This window comes from Neltuma alba, unplaced genomic scaffold, assembly GCF_004799145.2.
Source record: "Neltuma alba isolate B1F8T4 unplaced genomic scaffold, ASM479914v2 tig00003860_pilon, whole genome shotgun sequence".
Taxonomy (NCBI): Eukaryota; Viridiplantae; Streptophyta; class Magnoliopsida; order Fabales; family Fabaceae; genus Neltuma; species Neltuma alba.
In genome coordinates this window covers 54,578-69,693 of record NW_021633453.1, presented here as the reverse complement: position 1 = coordinate 69,693, position 15,116 = coordinate 54,578, and positions in this window count along the sequence as shown.

The following is a 15,116-nucleotide window of genomic DNA, read 5'->3' as shown; positions in this document are numbered from 1 at the left end:
AGGCGATGTTCTTCTATCATTAACTCATTTTTCAGTGCATTCTCCTTTACACCTAATATTTCTTGCCGTATCTCTAATTCACGTTCTCTCATTTCAAGTTCCCTCTCTCTTATGCGAAGCCACCGTTGCTTCGCTTTTAGCTCCACTTCCAGCAACTCTAGCCATAACTTCTTCTTTTCTTCCATCTCATCCGGTCTTTCAGGAATGAAATCTTCAAGTTTTATTTGGAGCCTCTCCCTCTTCATTTAGAAGATTCAGAAGGGTTAGCAAAGCTAAAACAGTATTTAAAAGCAAACGGTAAACAACAAAACTAAACAAGCAATTTATTTAAAGTGTTTTTCTTCCCCAAAAAAAACTTGAGAGGATTATAAATAATTAGGGAAGAAAGATAAAACGAGTACCCATTGCTTCAGCATTTCATCGATTGCGTCGGGTGTTGCATTGCCTTCTTGAGCTGCCTTCTTTAGGGTCTCATACATTTCTCGGAGAGACGCCTCCAAAACCTTCACATGTTTTTCTAAATGGAGAACGTTCTCCTGAGTCAGAATTCTCTCCGTCTTCCCACTAAGTTGGGGAAATCTCGTTCTCCTCATTGCAGAGGCGTACAAGAAGAAGCAGCAGAAGGAAAGAACTCCCCCCAACCCACTGGCTTCCTACTGCATGCTCAACGATAAATACAGTTGTTTGTTCTAGATTTTAGTTCCTGTGGCGCTCAGGGACATAAAATAATGATAATTAAATATCAAGAATTCATTCAGTAAAGCCGGGACGATTGATATTAGTCAGTCATCCATTACAGCAACCGAATAAACCCTATCAGTGCCAGTATGTACGTGGCAAACCAATAGATAAATTAAGTTTTCAGGTAAAGATGCCCGCCATGTATGATTCCAGTAGGAAGAGAAGGTAACAAGAATATCCAACAACAAGAGGAGGAAGAAGAAGAAGAAAAAGATATTATCCAACCTACTTTATTTTCCAGACGAAGAGATCAATGCGGCTGGGCGACGTCTCAAGAAGAAAGAAATCTTTGCGTAGGAGAAAATAGTTTAGACAAGAAGAAGGTCTGTTAAAACGGGGAAAAGGGGCCAGAAGAAAGTTCATACCAAGAAGTAGATAAAGAAATTCGATGAACATTTATCTAAAGGGTGCCAATTCGGAAATTTTTTTTTTAATATGTGTTGCATCTCATTTCAATTGTCAGAAGCTCAGAATTTAACCCCCGCCACTGCCATGTAGTCTATTGCTTCCATTTTCCCGTCCCTCCTTTTCTCTTATCAAGCTGTTAGATAACAGATCACTCGTTTTTTATTTTAAATATTTTTATACTTCAAAAAAAATTAAACATTGCAGTTATTTTTTTTAAAAAAAAATTATCATGTCAATCATATGTAAACTACAAATTAGGTCTCCTACACTATTTCATGAAAAAAAAAAATCTCATCATCGTTTGATTGCCCAGAATTTTTTCTAACATATCAACTAATTTTTATTGGATCAATCAAAACTTTTTAAATAAAAGAAAAAATCCAAATGCATTATATAAAGATAAAAAAAATGCTAATAAAGCTCAGGTAACACCTAATATAGATTAAAAAAAATTTTGAGTTATAATATACAAAGCTCCCCAAACTTTAAACCAATTGCATATAACTATTAACATTTTAAAATTTTAATCTCATTAAAATTTTAATTTTAATATTACTGTTACTTCTTTCTTCCTAATACTATCAAAAAGACATAAAGAGCTTATAACTTTCACACGATTGAATAGCCTATCAGCTTCATACATTAAAAATATTCTGCCAATTGAGATTGGGTCTAGTGGAAAGAATAAATCTTTCACAACATTGTGAGTCAAAATTCAAATCTTCACTAATAGTTATATCCACATTTAATAATGCTCGTGAGTGCGTTGGAAAATTATTTTGCTTAATCCAACTACATTAATTGATATGTTTATAAAGCACATAAAGACTCCAAACCTCTGCAGGGGAATGCCCATTTGGCCGCCACCATCTCGATTTTCTTTGCTGCTACGCCATGAGTAGGCAGTAATTAAAAAAAGATAGTGCTAGATATTTAGAGTGACGTAAACCACAGTTTCATGGTTTAATTAATTGTTTAAGTATCATGGAAATAAATTTAGCACTAATTAAAAATGGATTAATAATTCGGGAGAATATTAGAACACTTTAGAAATAGTTATCACTATAATTAAATAAATAGTGAAGTACGTATAAGGCGAATCTTGAATCCCAACAATTTAAGTGAATAGTTTATTGTCATAATCATTTATCTTTTTGCTTTTCTCTTTAATTTATTCTCTATTACTTTCTCTTTAATTATTAATTATCAAGATTAGCAAATACACACCATCCTGTGATTTATTACTAGATGGCCGGTATGGCGATGGCGATGGCAGATGAGGTGATGCTCAATGGCGGATGAGTCGATGAGCTGAGAGGGAAGAGAGGCAAGACTAGAGAGTTTGGAATGGTCAAGATTGTGGAGTGTTAGTTTTTTTCAACAAGTTGTAATCTGGAAAGTTGAGTAGTTCTTGTGCTGTGTGAGGACCGGGCTGATAAAACCCATTGTGAAATAGGGCTCCAAGGAACTCAATTTTGGCTTGGACTATACACCCTTTCTTAGAAGAAAACATTATGCCATATTGGTTCACAATATCAGCAAATTGAGCCAATAATTTTGTGAGATTCCTCACCTTTGGAAAACAAAAGGAAATCATCTACCAAAACACTGTCAAGGATGGGCTCAAATATTTTCGTTATGGTTTTCTGAAATAAGGATGGAAGTATGGAACATCACTGTCCATTGATGCTGAGCATCAAGAATACAGAATATAGTCTTGTATCGGTCCTGAGGATGAATGCCAAGTTTCCAAAAGCCAGATGTGAGATAAAACTTTGAGAATATCTTGGCTTTTTGAAGTCTAGTAGCTAATGTGTTCGTTTTTAGAAGAGGAAATTTGTCATATTGTAAAAAAACAAATTAAGAGGCAATCATATTCGAGACATTATCAGAATATCAGGTACTAAATGTGGACAACTTTCCCAGCAAGAATTCGAACCTTAGTTCGTCATGTTATAAAAGACTAGCCTCTTTCACTAGACCCAACCCCCATTAGTACTGCGGAGTGTTAGTTAGGACTTAGGAACTAGGGCCTCGGCCCTAGGGCTTTCCAGGATATGGCGGCTTGCGGCATCCTAAGGTTAGACGAGTTAGTGGATCTGGACTCTTGAGAGACTTCGGCCCTTAAACCAAAGGCGCCTTGCTTTATTCCTTTGGAGGCCCATCTCCCATTTTTTATGTGCAGGGCCTATTTTTTATATAATCAGGAAAGCCCAACTTCACATTCATCGGGTTGTTTCCTCCCTGCAGAAAGAACTGAAACAGATAAAACCAAGGCCCTCAAAATAAGACCCATCCATCAGATCGAAGCCAGGTCATCACGCTTTAAATTAATTCACAGAGAAAGAAAGGGAAAAATAAATAAATTCATCAAGTAACTGAGATCCACTTAGATTAAAATTTAAATTTTATGCATTGAATAATACTATATTAATGTGAGCCGAAGAAAACCATTTTTATCATCATAATTACTTTTTACATGCCAATTGATTCACATAGCTTGCAGATTTTGCAGTGAGGTTAATAGGACCACATGGGTAGCCAGGAACCTTACGTAAAACGAATAAAAATTTACTACTTCACATTATTGTCATTGGTAACGAATTATTTTTAAAAGCCTTCATCAGGCCTGATAATTATATATATGGTTTGCAAGTTATGAAAGTGGAATCCATTACTGCTTCTTCTTCTTCTTCTTTCCCCCCTTATCTACCGCACATATTTCAACAAATCTTTTAGATTCATTTTTACCGTTAACACATACAGAAACTAAATATTTTTTATATACTATTGTTAACTTGTTTTCTCAAGCATACGCGGATACACCACAAAATAGTCACATGATTTTGTTGTGCGCGGACAAAATATTCACTTATTTAAATATTATTCTCATTCTTAATATAAGATTTAATTTATAGTTTAATTTAGGCACAAAATTAATCTTTTAATCTTTATAGTTTTGATGTGTTTGCAACTCAATTTTTAGAATTTTGACACAGTTGTAACTCAGTCTTTAAAATTTGACTTGCTGCCATTTAGTTTCTATAGTTTTAGCCATTTTATAATTTAGTCTTTGTGTTTGATAAAAATAAAATTATATATCTAATAAAAAGACGGACTAAATTATAAAATGCTAAAAGTATAGGGATTGATTTAAAGCGAGTTAAAACTATAAAAGACTAAGTGGCACCAAGTAAAAGTATAAAGACTAAGTTACAAACGAATTAAAATTATAAAAACTAAAACATTAATTATTTCATTAATTTAATTACAAACTAGATATATTATACTACCTCCGATCCTAATTATAAGAGCTAGTTGACTAATTTGAGAAGATGAAAGAAATAAGTTAAGTTAGTTATTTATAATAAATATGTGTTGTCTTTCCTAAAATATCCTTACTAATCAAGTGTGTTGGCTAAGACTATAATTATTAGAAGGACTATCTTGAAAAAAAATTATATAAATATGAAAGATAAAGTAGATTGGGATCTTATATTTAAGATTAAAATAAAAATCAAATGAAATCTTTTATTAAAAACCGGAAGTAATATGTTAGGTCTGAGTTTCATTAAGAAATTATTTCTTAGTTGGGCTTAAGTTAGAGCCTATTTGATTGCACGGATTGGATCTAAAAGCCAGGTCAACATTTGCTTTCTGGAGTGAAAAGTAACGCAGACACAGACACACACAATACGTTGACATAAAAGCTACCGAAGTAGCTGAGTCTGGTAAAAGGAATCAGTTCCCGTAAGATAACAAATTAATATTTAAATTCTCACAAAAAGAATCCATATTTAATAATGTTTCAAATAAGACTGCCTTCTTCGGTCAAAAAAAAAAATGACTGCCTTCAAAAAAAACCTATACGTAGAAAAAAAAATATTGACTAAACAATTATTTATTTTTTTTCTGGCACGAAATGAAACAAGCCAGTAAAGCATTACCCGAAAATAATCAGAAGTTGAGGACTTGAGGGAGTGTGGAGGGAAATAACGAAAACCAAACTAAATTTGAGCTCGATATTGCCGGATCTGCACTCGTGTCTTACGCTCTTCTGCTGTTAGTTTTTATTCTTTATTTGTTTTTTTTTTTTGGGGGGTACAATTATTTATTGGTTGTTGTTTGTCAGCTTTTTTACAGTTTTAAATGTTTTGGGTCAGCTATCTCTTTTACCTTATATGGGCTTTGATCAAATTGACCAATTGTGGCTGGGCCGGCCTTTTTATATATTCATTCTATTTGGTTGTATAAGTTACAGTTGGCATTGCTCACTCCATATGCAATATAACCCAAAGAATCTCCCAAATGGCATAATCATTTCCAAATCCAAATTAAATGAGAGTTATTCTTGTGATCCAAAATAAGGGACTTTTTGTCGTGTTGGCTCTTGCTCTCTCATTGTTTTACTGCTTGTTTATGTAATCGCGCATTGAATTCAATTCTCACCACATTTATTTTTGTTCTTACGGGGTTGATATGGACATATAAATTACAAAACAATGAATTATTTATGTCAAAATAAACGTTGTGAACAAGTTAATCCAATGTTCTTCTTCTTTTTTTTCAAAAAAAGAGAGAAGGATTTGAGAAATAAGCACGATTTCAATCATGAGGTTTTTTTTATTTCCAAAATTTGGCTGCAAAATAAAAGTAAGCAATCTACTAAAATAGTTAAAAAAAAATACATTTATGAGAAATGACATTTAAGAAAAATAAGAATTTTGGTTTTTATTTATAAAAGAAGCATTATTTATATACTCCTCCGGTCCTTATTATAAGACCCAATTTGACTTTTTATTTGGTCCTAATTATAAGACCCAATCCATTTTGTCTCTTATATTTATGCATTTTTTCCAAGATAATCCTTCTAATAATGATAGTTTTAGCCAATATACTTAATTAGCAAGGATATTTTAGGAATGACAACACTTATTTATTATAAATAACCAACTTAACTTACTTCTTTAATCTCCTCAAATAAGTCAATTGGGTCTTATAATTAGGACCGGAGGAGTATAAGCTATTAAAAGCAATAAGATACTCCTCCGGTCCTTATTATAAGACCCAATTTGACTTTTTATTTGGTCCTAATTATAAGACCCAATCCATTTTCTCTCTTATATTTATACATTTTTTTTCCAAGATAATCCTTCTAATAATGATAGTTTTAGCCAATATACTTAATTAGCAAGGATATTTTAGGAATAACAACACTTATTTATTATAAATAACCAACTTAACTTACTTCCTTAATCTCCTCAAATAAGTCAATTGGGTCTTATAATTAGGATCGGAGGAGTATTTATTACTATGATATATACTGATACAAATGGAATCAAATTGACTAAAAGCTGAACTAAACTAATTGATTTATTATAAAAAATAAAAAAATAAAAAACTTAACAAAGATATATCCGAATTTTTTTAAAAAAAATACAATTGATCAATAAACATAATTATTTGTTCTTTTTAAGCACAAAGATTAACAAATATAATTGATATGAAATTTTTTTAAATATCATAATACGCCTTTAATTTATTATTTTATGTATTCTATCCATAATTATTTCATAATACCCACGACACTTTGTTTAATCTCTATGATGTTCATTGTTCACGCTCCAAGTGGCGTTCGGCCCAGAAAGCAATGCGTACAAGTGGCGTTTTCCTATTACATGTAGCTTAGCGTTCTCAGTTTTTTCAGATATATAACCGCCAACACTTGCTTCGCATTAATTGTCCAAATAGCCTTCTTATTTGAGAACCTTTTACTCCCGAGTCACCTCAGTAAGATATCATACATAAAATCACATTTTTGTGTTAAAAAAATTTGTAACTAAAACACAATTAATTTTCTAAATCTTACTACTCAAGCATGAATTAATGTTTTACAACTCATCTTTCACTTTCTTCATATATCATACAGTTCTTTGAAAATTATAAACCATCAAAATTATTGGCCTATGGCACAACAAAGAAAGAAGGATAAAAATAAACAAACAACACTATACTTTTTCTTTATTCTTTATGTCATGTCTCTTATTTTTTATATTTCTATTTTAATTTTTGGTGGTTTCTTTTCCTTTTTATATGTGTCTTTCTCTTTAATAACAATCCAGTATATGCTCGCCACAATCTAACCCAGCTCGATCAATAGTTCCTTACCTATCACCTCCATGACATACTAATTAATACTAAGGGCAAGAGGATAAATGCACACCCGCCCATATTGGAGCACTAGAAGGTTGGAAAAAGAGGAGACATTTTTATATTAATTTTCAGTTTTATCTTCTCTGTGTTGCTAAATTCTTTTTCTCTTCTTCACCAAAAAAAAAAACCCTCTTTCTCTTTATTTTCAGTTGTTCCATATGTCCATTCTCCCCCTCTTCTCATCAAATTGTTTTTCATAAAAACTTTTAATTTTGTTACCATAAAATCTATATTGCGTCTCAATCTTCATTGATAAGTGTTAAAACTATTGAACAATCTAACAACAAAAATTAATAATGAAAAGAAAAAAAATTTTGCAGACAAAACAAAAGAAAAAGTATAAAAACTGGTACCAATGCCTTGTGTTTTTCAAAATGCAATTTGTACTCGTCTATAGTTGTAGATGTAATGTACTGCAGAGAAGGTGAAATGTTAATGTATTTTGAACATGAAAATGTCACACCACATCTGTATACATAAAAAGAAATAAATAAAATATGATTTTTTTTATATTATAATGCATTTCAAATGCCCTTTACTCTTCTATGGATGAGGTGAGTATAAATATATTTTGGATATGAAAGTACGACACGATTCTTTTACATTATCATGTACACATTACACAATCTAAATTAATAAAACTAAGTACTTATAAATCACTCAGGAGTAATATTGTCATATTAATAGTAAGTTTTAATTCAAAAAATTATATGTCATAGGCTAGTTAGACTTATTTTGGCTGGCTTTTTTTTTTATACTTTTTTTTAATTGTTTCATGATGATAAGGTTCTGAGTTTTAAGACTTGTGAAATTAAAAAAGGAGCTTCTTTTTAGCTATATCATAATCTTTATGAATTTTAATTTCGATGAAGAAAAACAAACGTATAACTGATATGTCAATTTTTTTTTAATTTCACAATAAGCCTTTAATTTATTTTATCTATTCTCTCCATAATTATCTCGCTAAGTTTCTAATCAAAGTTAAAAAGATAATGATATAATTAAAAACAATAATTAATATTGTTCTGAATTTTAAAATGAGAAATGCATAACGGAACCTCACTGATTTGAAAATTTCTTAGTTTCACATAAAAAATGGTAGATGAAAACAAGGAATAGTTGATTGGGAAAATTTATAACAATGAAAAGTAATGCAAGACGATGAATAGCATTAGAAAATATATTCAATATAATGTCACGAACAATGGAAAATTCCATGCCTGCAAATTAAAGGCTAAAAGGGCCCTGGTTGTTACAATTAATTGCCTATCGGAAGAGGGAGGGGGAAAAAAGAAACTAAGAAAGATAAAGGGACTATTTAAAAAAAAAAGTTTGAAAATTATTAAATCTTAAATTAGGTTTTGATAATAACATTTTAATATATTTTAATAACACTAGATTTGCAAATAATAACATATTTTTTGTAAAAAAATTTTATTTGGATTTAATAATTTCAAACTTTTTTCTGTAAAATTCTCCCAAAGATAAAAATAGTCCGTGACAGAAATATCTCGTACTTCAATTGTACTACTTTCCGTTCTTAGTCTAAAAATTTGATTGGTTTTTATTTGAATCCTAAATATAAAATCCTAATTCATTTTGTTTTTCATATTTATCAAATTTTTTCTTAAAATAGTTCTTGTAATAATAGTAATTCTAACTAATACACTTGATTTGTAAAGATATTTTAAGAAAGACAACACATATTTATTATAAATAACTAATTTAAATAAATTTTTAATATATTTAAATTATTCAACTAGCTTTTTTTCATATTAAGGACGAGAGAAAATATATCAAAGCCTTTTCATAGTTTCCATTGAATTTTGAATTCCATAATATAACAACTAATAACCTCTTGCACGAGTTAAAGACAACGTCCGTTGTCCGCATGTTTCTTAAAAAATTTTGTAAAAAAATATTTAATGTCATTTAAACTACAAGATAAAAAAAAAAAAGTCATTTAAACTACAAAGCCCCCACATACGAAATAATTATCAATTTTTTTCGGCCAGCAAATAATTATCAATTTAGAGTTTGAACTCCAGCTTCTTGAAAAAGTGATGGCAAACTTAAATATTTTTAATAAAAAAATTCTAAAAAATGATTGTTGAATTTCAAAATTTTAAATCAAGAATTACTACAAAAATGTATTGTCATTTGTTTTTTAAGTATAATCATTTTCTTTACAAGTATAGTAACTAATACTAATTTAGAATTTTAAAATTCAACAACCATTTTTTTTCAAAAATTTTCTTATATTTAATATAACTTTTTTTTTTAGGCAAAACGAAGAAATTCCCATTCTGATGGAGGAACACGAGTTTGTAAGTGATGGCATTTAGATTGGTTAAAAAAAAATGCTCTTTTATTGTTTTATTGTTTGTTTATGTAATCGCGCATTGAATCCAATTGTCACCACAGTTTTTTTTTGTTCTTACGGGATTAAGATGGACACATAAATTACAAAACAACGAATTATTTATGTCAAAATGAACGTTGTGAAGAAGTTAATCGAATGTTCTTCTTCTTTTTTCCAAAAAAGAAAGAAAGAAAAGATTGTGAGAAATAAGCATGATTTCAATCATAAGGTTTGTTTTCATTTCAAAAATTTGGCTGCAAAAATTAAAATAAGCAATCAATTAAAATAGTTAAAAAATATATTTTCCATTTAAATAACAACGATTTTGGTTTTCATTTATAAAAGTATTATTTATATATAAGTTATTAAAAACAACAGGATATTTATTAGTATGATATATATTGATACAAATGGAATCATATTGACTAAAAGCTGAACTAAGCCCATTTGGTTAGATTATAGAAACGAGGATTACATGTAATCATGATGTAAAAGTCTGATTCAATTGTTTGGTTGGATTTTATAATATAAAGAAGATTACGTCTTGGTATCCTGATTCTCTTAAAAACCTCCCTCCAAATTATATAGTCAGAAAATATGAATAAAGATTACAGGATGAAAAAAATATATTATTAACCTTAAAAAAATCAGACACTACTCCATTTGCATTGCCATCGTATTGATTCCCACATGCTTCACCTTGACAGAACCGCCGCCGCCACCATCAAACTCCATCCCCAACCTCTTCCTCCTACTTCTTCACCCACTCATAGTCTGTTTTTTCCCTGCCCCAACCTCTACACAGACCCACCTTCGTTCAACCCCAAGACCAAACCGCCTTAAAGATCATTCAACTTGGTTATCTATTTGTCACCAGATCCATTCTCAACCAATTACTTCCTTACTCCTCCTTATTTCTTCGATTTGCAAGATTTTTTTTTCACTGTTGCTTTTGTGAATGATTTTTCTGATTTTGCGCAACAAAAAAAAATTTCTTGGCTTATTTTCGATGAGGAAGAACGCAGGAGGGAGGCTCCTTTTTTTATCGTCTAGCAAAGATATTTTTGTCTTTTTAATTCTATCTGTGATTAAGTAAATATAAAAAATAAACTTTATTAACCCATACGTAATATTATATCAAACAACTTTATTGCAATCACTATTATATCAGATTCCCACCCATTATATTACGTTACATTTCCTACCATTCAGTGTACCAAACGGTCATAAGTGACTATTAAAAAAAAAACTTAACAAATGCAGTTGATATATTCAATTTTTTTAAAAAATAAAGTGCAATTGATCAATAAACATAATTATTTGTTCTTTTTAAGCACAAAGATTAATAAATATTGATATGAAATTTTTTTAAATATTATAATATGCCTTCAATTTTGTTTTATATATTCTGTCCGTAATTATTTCATAATACCCTCGACACTTTGTTTAATCTCCGTGATGTTCATTGTTCACGTTCCAAATGGCGTTTGGCCGAAAAGCAATGCGTACAAGTGGCATTTTCCTATTACATTTAGCTTAGTGTTCTCACTTTTTTGATTCGGATATATATAAACCGCCAACATTTGCTTCGTATTACTTGTCCAAATGGCCTTCTTATTTGAGAACCCTTTACTCGCGAGTCACCTCAGTAAAAGATCATACATAAAATCACATTTTTGTGTTTAAAAAATTTGCAACTAATATACAATTGATTTTCTAAATTTTACTACTCCAGCATGAATTAATGTTTTACCACTCATCTTTCACTTTCTTCGTATACAATACATTTCTTTGAAAATTCTATACTTTTTCTTTATTCTTTATGTCATGTCTCTTATTTTTTATATTTCTATTTTAATTTTTGGCAGTTCCTTTTCTTTTTTATATGTATCTTTCTTTTTCATAACAATCCAGCACAAGCTCGCCGCAATCTAACCCAGCTGGATCAATAGTTTCTTAGCAATCACCTCAAAGACTTACTAATTAATACTAAGAGCTAGAGGTTAGATGCACGCCCACACATATTAGAGTACTAGAAGGTTGGAAAAAGAACAGACATTTTAATATTAATTTTCAGTTTTATCTTTTTTGTGTTGCTAAATCTTTTTTCTCCTTATTTTCAGTTCCCATATGTCCATTCTTCCCTGCATCTTGTCATCAAATTGTTTTTCATAAAAACTTTTAATTTTGTTATCATAAAATCTATTTTGCGTCTCAATCTTCACTGATAAGTGTTAAAACTTATTAAACAATCTAACAACAAAAATTAATAATGAAAAGAAAAAAAAATTATGCAGACAAAGCAAAAGAAAAAGTATAACTACGTGGTACCAATGCCTTGTCTTTTTCAAAATGCAATTTGTACTCGTCTATAGTTGCAGATATAATGTGCGGTAGAGAAGGTGAAATGTTAATGTATTTTGAATATGAAAATGCCACACCACATCTGTATACATAAAAAGAAATAAATAAAATATGATTTTTTTAATATTATAATGCATTTCAAATGTCCTTTACTCTTCTATGGACGAGGTGGGTGTAAATGTATTTTGGATATGAAGGTATGACATGATTCTTTTGCATTATCATGTATACATTACACATTCTAAATTAATAAAACTAGATGCTTATAAATCACTCCCTAATAATATTATCATATTAATAGTAAGATTTAATTCATAACCTTATATGTTATAGGCCAAATTCTTACTAATTAGACTAATATTTGTTGACTTTTTTTTAATGTTTCATGATAAGGTTTTGATTTTTAAGACTTGTGAAATTTAAAAAGGAGCTTCTTTTTAATTATACCATACGCTTTATAAACTTTAATTTGGATGAAGAAAAACAAATGTATAATTGATGTGTCAAATTTTTGTTTTAATTTCACAATAAGCCTTTAATTTATCTTAACTTTTCTCTCCATAATTATCTTGTTGAGTTTATAATCAAATTTTAAAAGATAATGATATAATTAAAAAACAATTAATATTTTTCAGAATTCTACAATGAGAAATGAATAACGGACCCTAACTGATGTGAAAATTTCTTGGTTTCACATAAAAAATGGTAGATGAATGAAAACAAAAAATATGACTATCAAAACAAACGAGGAATAGCTGATTGGGAAAAATTATAACAACTTGGTAACTGTGAAAAATAATGCAAGATGATGAATAGCATTAGAAAATATATTCAATTATAATGTCAAGAACAATGGAAAATTCCATGCCTGCAAATTAAAGGCTAAAAAAGCCGTGGTTGTTACAATTAATTGCCTTTCGGAAGAGGGGAAAAAAAGAAACTAAGAAAGATAAAAGGATACTCCTAAAAAAAAATTGAAATTATTAGATCCTAAATTAGGTCTTGATAACAACATTTTAATATATTTTAACAATACTAGACTTCTAAATAATAACACATTTTTGTAAAAAAAATTCATTTGGATTTAGTAATTTTAAATTTTTTTATGAGATTCTCACAAAAATAAAAAGAGTCCGTCATGGAAATATCCCCTCCGTCAATTGTACATCAAAGCCTCTTCATATTTTCCATTGAATTTTGAATTTCATAATATATCAACTAATAACCTCTGCGCAAGTTAAAGAAAACGTCCGTAGTCCGTATGTTTCTTTTATCTTAAATTAAAAAAATACTCTTCCGATCTTAAATATAATATTTTTTTATAGTGCAAATCACACTATAACCACACACTTAAAATAAAAAAAATATTTAATGTCATTTAAATTACAAACCCTCCACTTACGAAATAATTATCAATTTTTTTGGACCAGCAAATAATTATCAATTTAGAGTTTGAACTTCAGCTTCTTGAAAAAATGATGGCAAACTTAGATATTTTTTAGGGTTAGTACAAACTTTAGCCCTTTAATTTTGTTCTTATTTTGGTTTTAGTCTCTCAAGCTTTAAACCATAGGTCTTGGTTCATCAAATTTTTGTCATTTAAAATATTAATCCTTATAATATCATCAAAACTTAGATTATTTTGCTTATATATGGACCAAAACTTATGATTTGAAAGTCGAGGAACCAAGATCAAAATGATGACAAATTTAATATTATATTAATGCTATTTTTAATGTAGCCTATTATTAATTTAAAGTACTGGAGAGTTGAGGCCTTCAGAACCGCCGTTTCTCACTATCAAATGAGTGATCTTGGCATATTATTCCGATTCTGAATATAAAATTTAGTTAAGTGGATCATAAAAATTTTAAAAAGCTGGTCAAGTCAATCATTTATTACTATTATATAAAAATCACATGTTATTTTTTCCTAGAATATTCCCCTTTAGAAGAAGGCATTCAATGCAGGCGGCAAAGGGGAAGAAAAATAATGAAATTGACGAGGTTAAGGCGGCCGGAAAGAATATTAAGTGTGAAAGACAAAATAAAAAATTAAAATTTTATATTTAAGACTAATATAAATTATTAATTAGATCTGGTATCTAGGAGCATATATTATTAATTAATACTCTTTTTGCACCTAGTTTCTAATATAGAAGCTTGTTAAAATGTTATGTTTGATTTTAAATATAAGATATCAATTTGTTTTATTTTTTATATTTATCATATATAATCATTGGACAAAAAACTTGTATATAATTTAATGTTATAGATGGGTGTGATATTTATTATAATTAATTAATATTTGATTCCATTAATACATATAAATTCATTAAACGGTTCTCATAATTAGAAACAAGAGCAACTATTAAATTACTGCCAGTCCTTGGATAAAAAGCTAAAAAGACAAAGGTGGGGTTGGTGGCACGGAAAAACAAAGTCAATCGCCATTTGCGACGAAGGAAGATAGAATACGGGAATGAACACGTGAAGGAGAGTAACGACAAAGGATCTGGCAAAAATAGAGTAATGACGAAGGAAAGGCCATCCAATTTGTTCAGCCTGTACTGTTGATTTACCTTTTTCAAAATAAAAAACAATATGCAGAAAAAATACAACATAATAACAAACCACTATTTTATAAAACAGGGATATACAGAATTCAAAACATATTATATGAAGTACATAAATGAAAATTAGAAAGGAAGTAAGTTAAAATAATAATAATAATAATAATAATAATAATAATAATAATATTTGCTTCAATGAAATTTGAGTTAATAAAAAACTGCCGTTTGCTTTGGCAAGAAATCTTCCTAAAGCTTATTATTTTAGCAAATCTCTTGGTAAGCTAATTGAAGAGCCTTATTTCATTATTCAAGATTTTTCGAAGGAATAAGAGGTAAAAATTTAGAGATGAGAAAGCTAAATTCTTTCTTCAAACAATATTTAAATTCCAATAATACCTAAGATCAGGAAGGAAGAAAATTTTCTTTGATTATCCAGTTCTGTTAATTTACTTCAGT